Raw genomic sequence first — 6,065 nt, forward strand, 5'->3', positions numbered from 1 at the left:
CTCAAAAAGCAGCTCCTTTTTGTCCACCAAGAGGTGCCATAGCTGTGGCAGTGCGGCTTTATGATGCCCATTTGTTGCTGCATCATGTGGATGCAACGTCGGAGGTGCATCAAGATGCAGGACAGAGAGCAAAAACAAAAACAAAAACAAAAAAAAAAACCAGCAATGAAAAGAAAGAAAGGAAATTAAAAAGAAAAGAATGGAGGCGTGAGAAAGAAGGGAATGGGGGAAAAGAAGAAGAAGAAGGAATGGGGAAAGGAAAAGAAGAAGGTATATATATATATATATATATATGAAGAGAGCACATACAGATAGGCCAAAATAAAGCTGCTTTGGGTCACTTTGGAGGTATGCTGTTTAAATGCTGTATGTGTCCTAAGAGGCCAGAAGATGCACCAAAGCCATGCTCCAGTCCTAAGGACTAGAGTGCAGCCTTGGCACAGCTTTTGGCCTCTTAAGATGTGTGTGTCATTTAAACAACATACCTCCAAAGTGACCAGAAGCAGCTTTATTTTGGCCTGTCTGTATGGGCCATAGTGGAAAAGGTAATCCTAATTAACAATATGTGATTTGGCTAATTCAAATTAAAATGAACCTAAAATTAAACTTAATGACCAGGTTAAAGCTGAGAGAGTGTGACCTAAATAACGAGCCCAGCACTTTAGCAAGGCCTAAGCCACTCAGCTGAGTGCAATGTGGCTCACAGCCAGAAGGGAGCCCTGGAGAGGCAGCCCAATGTGGCTCTAGTGACAGTCCCCAGCAAAATCAAAAGAGAAACTGAAGCACCAATGAGGCCCAGGCGCCAGGCCCCAATAATCTAGAAAATGAATGGAGATGAGGGAGGCAGAGGCCAGGCTTGGAGAACAGGGACGCCAGCCAGACCAAGTCAGACCAGAAGAAGCCAGAAGAGCTAACCTGTCCTAGTTAAGCCTTCCGGGAGACCCCTGCAGAGGGAGGAGGTTGTCTGGGTCCCAGATCAGATAGCAAACTCTGATTAGAGGGGGGAAACAGCCCTCCTCCTCCAGTCCCTGCCTCCAAGGCTCACAACCAAGGGCCAGTATTAAAAGATGGGCCACTAAACCAATGTGGAAGGAAGCCAGAAGCCCCAAAGCCCCAGCAGAGGGGAGGGGGTAACCAAGTCCCAATTCACCCAGGGCAGGATCAGTCCCACTACTGGGATATGTCCCCAAAGCACAGCTGGGCTGAGCACAAAGCCACAAACAGCCCAAGAAAGGCCTACCAATGCCCTGGTGGGGGGGAAGACTGCCCTCCATCTCAATGCTCCACTCCCTGGACAAAATACTTAGCCTGATCCCAGGCCTGGAGCAAACCAATTGCTTGCTCTCCATCAGACGTTGCTCCCTCTTGGAACACCAATTGCAAAGAGGGATAAGGAAGGGTGGTGCTGGTTTAAATAGCTTCAGCTCCAGCCCCATCCCTTCCCTGATGTGGGGTAGAAGCAGCACCACATCACTCAAGAAGGCAGCAAACACACGTCTCCAGCCATGGGGCCCCGGGGGACGTGAGTATATGACATGAGGTATAGCATAAAATGGAAAAAGTGAGAAGCATTTAAAAAAAAACAAACATCTCCAGCATTTTGGTAAGTCCCTAAAATGTACATCATTTTATTGGGAAGAGAATGCATGTCTCCAGTCATGGTGGCCAGGGGACGTGTGTAACATCTGCCACACTTGGAGTAAACAGACTAGCAAAATGGCTGTGCTCACTCTCTATACAGCTTTACTTTTGACACTTTTAGTTTCCCTCCAGGCGTCTGCCATATGAAACCACCTACCTGATAGTAGGTACATTTACTTTTACTGTGTCTGTATTATACCAATCTACTAGTATGAAGCCAGTTCAAATGCCATGGCTCCATTCTTCAGCATGGTGAATTCTATAGTCTTGGGAGGTACTTGAACATCTTTCTTGAAGTTCAAGGGTGTCATAACTCACTCCCTGAACAATTCAGGAGAAGAGGAGAAGGAAGAGGCAGCTTGCCAGGAATCTGCTATTCCTGATACTGAAGGTCCCAAGAGCTGAGCCGGAGGTAGTAGGGGTCCCTGCTCCCCATCAGAAGGTTGCAGAGGCTGAGGATGCACCACTATCCTTTGCTGAATAATGAACAATAAACACTGATCCCAGAAGCTGGAACGCAAGAGATGCTGATGATTTAGGCAATTGGTATTGTTGAAGGAGATGCCCATTATTCTTCCAGCAGCCCCCAATGTCCTTATTGTTCACAGCTGTCTTATGTGGGTATTTATCCTCTAGTATATGAGTCTCCTTGATCTTGGACTAGCTTTGGTTTGACAGCTTTGTTTACTCCTTGATGGCTTCTGGTGTTTTTAAGCCTGACTTGTTGTAACTACTCCTGGACCGACTGACAACCGCCCTTTAGTTTTACCCTCCATCATGCACTAGGCCTGAACTTCTTCCAAAGCAGAGAGAATTGGCATTGGCACACTTGCCTCAGGCACCTTGACCATGGTCTGTTATATGGACATTCAGGAGCAAAGCAAAGTCTAGCTTGTGATCTTTACCTTCAAAGAGAGTGCCCACCTTGTCCCATTCTGGACAGATTGAAATGCTGTATTGGAGAGCTTACATGCACTACTTTGTATATTCAGTTTGATGGCTAATCTTTTTTTATTAAAGCTTCAGTTTGTTAAATCCCACCCATCTTATTACTGATTAAGGAGTCATTATCTTCTCTGCAATCTGATGGATAGACAAAGTTGTGTGCCACCTGAACAATAATGTTCAGTGTACCTCAGATTCCCTTTTCCAAACTATAATTGTATAGTCTGGATACACTCATAAACTGGTATCCTTTTTTGAACACACAGACTAGGACTTCAGCCTACTTGTTTCAAAGTGCTTTGACTTCTGTACCGAGCTTTAATTCTCAGTGTGGACCATATGCACCCAATCCTATTCATTTACTCCAAAACCCTATTTATTTAAGTGGAATCAACTCTTGGGCAAGTAGTCATATAATTCAATCCTAACTTCTTCGGATATAAATGGTCAGTTACAATCTGCTTTTAAGCAAGTGTGTATTGCATTTATTTCACCAACAATTAGATCCAGCACGGAAAACCTAAACCACAAGGCTGACACAATCAACATTTCTAAAATGTAATCCCATATCTTTAGCTATCTGGTAGAACAAGTCTTGTTGTCATAGATTCCTTGCAACATCAAGTAATAAAAGTGTACGTAACATATCAATGAAAAAGGCAAAGGAAACAAGAAATATTTTTAATCAATAAATTTATTTTTCTTTTATTGTCTCTTATTTGTATTTATCCTGGTTTATCTTTATTAGTTTTAACATTTTAATTGTTTTTAAGATGCCTTTTGAAAATTGATCTGAATTTGCCAACCTCACAAAGTGACTCCTGCTCAGTGCCCAGGGGAAGGCGAACAAACCTCCAGGATCTCCAGCCAATCCGCCCTGGAGGAAAATTCCTTCCCGACCCAAAAGTGGCGTCAGCACTAGCCTGGGCATGCCATGAGCACAGAGCCATACACAAGGGACCCTGATACTCCTTCTCCCCATTTATATATATTATTTATTGAACTGAATATGCCAACTAACCTCCCAAAGTGACTCCTGCTCAGTGCCCAGGGGAAGGCGAAAAACCTCCAGGATCTCGGCCAATCCGCCCTGGAGGAAAATTCCTTCCGACCCCAAAAGTGGCAGTCAGCACTAGCCTGGGCATGCCAACAAGAGCCATACACAAGTGGACCCTAATATTCCTTCTTCCCATTTATATATTAATTGTATTGCCTTCTTGAAACAATATTATTTACTTAACTGAATATGCCAACTAACCTGACAAAGTGACTCCTGCCCAGTGCCCAGGGGAAGGCGAAAAACCTCCAGGATCTCAGGCCAATCCACCCTGGAGGAAAATTCCTTCCCGACTCCAAAAGTGGCAGTCAGCACTAGTCTGGGCATGCCATGAGCAAGAGCCACGCGCAAGCGCACCACCCATGCTCCCTCTTCCCCCGCCAGTTCTTGTACTGTGCTCCTTGCTGGCTCCTGCAGAGAAAAACATTGTGAGTAGACACATGGAAGTGAGGGTGTATAGCCTTCTTTGTGCAGCTCTGGACTGAACTGAGGCTTTGGTGAACAGCTCTGAACATTGACTCCGGAAAGTTCAGTTTCCTATTAAATCAGCAGAGAAATCACAAATACGCTCTTTAAAAGGTTAACTAGTATTTTGGGTACATAGGATTTTGAACCGGCATCAACATCAAGAAAAATTGGCTAGGAATCTTTTCCTGTCTTTTCTTCCTAAGGACTCACCTCCATGATGGGAATGTTCGTTTGTGGTGCTTTACACTCCATTTTAAAGAAACATGTTGTGCATTTTATATTACTTGAAACTTGTTTTTGGAGCTGACTGCTTTTTCAACCATATTCATCCTTTACAGTAGATGCTTTATAAACTAAACTAACTCCTGCGTGTAAAAATGGTCTTGTCAAATTCTATATTCTTCTGTTTATTGCAGATGAAAATTTACCTTAAAGATCTCTCTCCCTTTTTCTCTTCAGAAAACAGAAGGATTCCACTTCTTAACCTGAAAATTTCCTTTCAGATCAACAAAGAGGTCATTTACAAAAAGAGGACATAACCCTTAAACCATAACACATTTCCCGGTGCTTAGTTGCAAGATGCTGTCAAGTGAGGAAAACCAGGAACCTGTACTCTTCCAAATAAAGAGACCTACCGTATATACTCATGTATAAGTCAACCTCATGTATAAGTCGAGGGCAGGTTTGGGGGCCAAAATTTTGGATTTTGATGTAACCCTTAGAAAAGTTGAGGGTAAAACTTAGGGATGTGTAACAAAGGGTCTAAAAGATGAAGCAAAAGAAAACAGTGCCAGAGAACTAGCAGTGATTAATTTCTGTAACTTTATAAGTTTCCATAAATTTTATATTTTACAACTCTTTTGAGTGCAAGTTTGATCATATAGTAAAGCACCAACTTCACATTTTTTAAAAAAGAAGACTCATTGCAAAGCAACATCATAATATCCTGTTTAACATAAGAATTGTCTTTACATTGAACTGAAACAGTTTGATAAAGAATGGAATGTACATAGTTGGGTCATGCTACAGCATCTTCTGAATACATTTTTAACTAGAAGTATATTTTAATGAAACCAATAACATGCTTCAATGGGTTATTACAGTTTAAAAGTTTGCATACTGGTTGACCCTGCTGAAATCACAAGGACTGCAATCACAAAAGAGGTGAATAGACAATCCCCAAGGCTATTGTTCATAAGTTTCCAGGAAGCTTTTCAGTACTCTTTTTTTAAACTATAACTTTGCCTGATTTTAACGCAGAAAACTACTAAACAAACCCTTACCACAGCTCTGTTTCTCTTGCCATTCCTTCGGCTTTTGCCAGAAAAAAGTCTTGCAAAGGAGGTTTGGGATAGAAGGCTGATCTGGTGAGTTTTAGAGATCAGTGATACTTGCTGAAATGAAATACTGAGTGTAGTTTCCAAATATCCTGAGTACTGCCATATCTCTACATGACAGCTATAGGAAAAGAGATTCCACCTCAACTTTAGGGGAAACTTCCTGACAGTAAAAGCTGTTAGATGTAGAACACACTCCTTTGAAGTGTGATGGAGCCTCCTTCTTTGGAGGTCTTTAAACAGATGCTGGATGGCTATCTGTCGGGTATGCTTTGATTGGGAGTTCCTGCATGGCAGGGGTTTGACTAGATGGCCTAGTGGTCTCTCCCAACTCTATGATTCCCCCATTTTTTCTCTTTCTCTCTTGCCTTCCTCCTGATCCCATCTTTGCAAGGGAGGTTTTGGATGCAAAGCTGATCTCCCCCCATTTCTTTCTCTCTTGCCTTCCTCCTGATCCTAGCTTTGCAAGGGAGGTTTTGGATGCAAAGCTGATCTCCCCACATTTCTTTCTCTCTTGCCTTCCTCCTGATCCTAGCTTTGCAAGGCAGGTTTTGGATGCAAAGCTGATCTCCCCCCCATTTCTTTCTCTCTTGCCTTCCTCCTGATCCTAGCTTTGC

Source organism: Sceloporus undulatus, chromosome 2 (assembly GCF_019175285.1).
Source record: "Sceloporus undulatus isolate JIND9_A2432 ecotype Alabama chromosome 2, SceUnd_v1.1, whole genome shotgun sequence".
Taxonomy (NCBI): Eukaryota; Metazoa; Chordata; class Lepidosauria; order Squamata; family Phrynosomatidae; genus Sceloporus; species Sceloporus undulatus.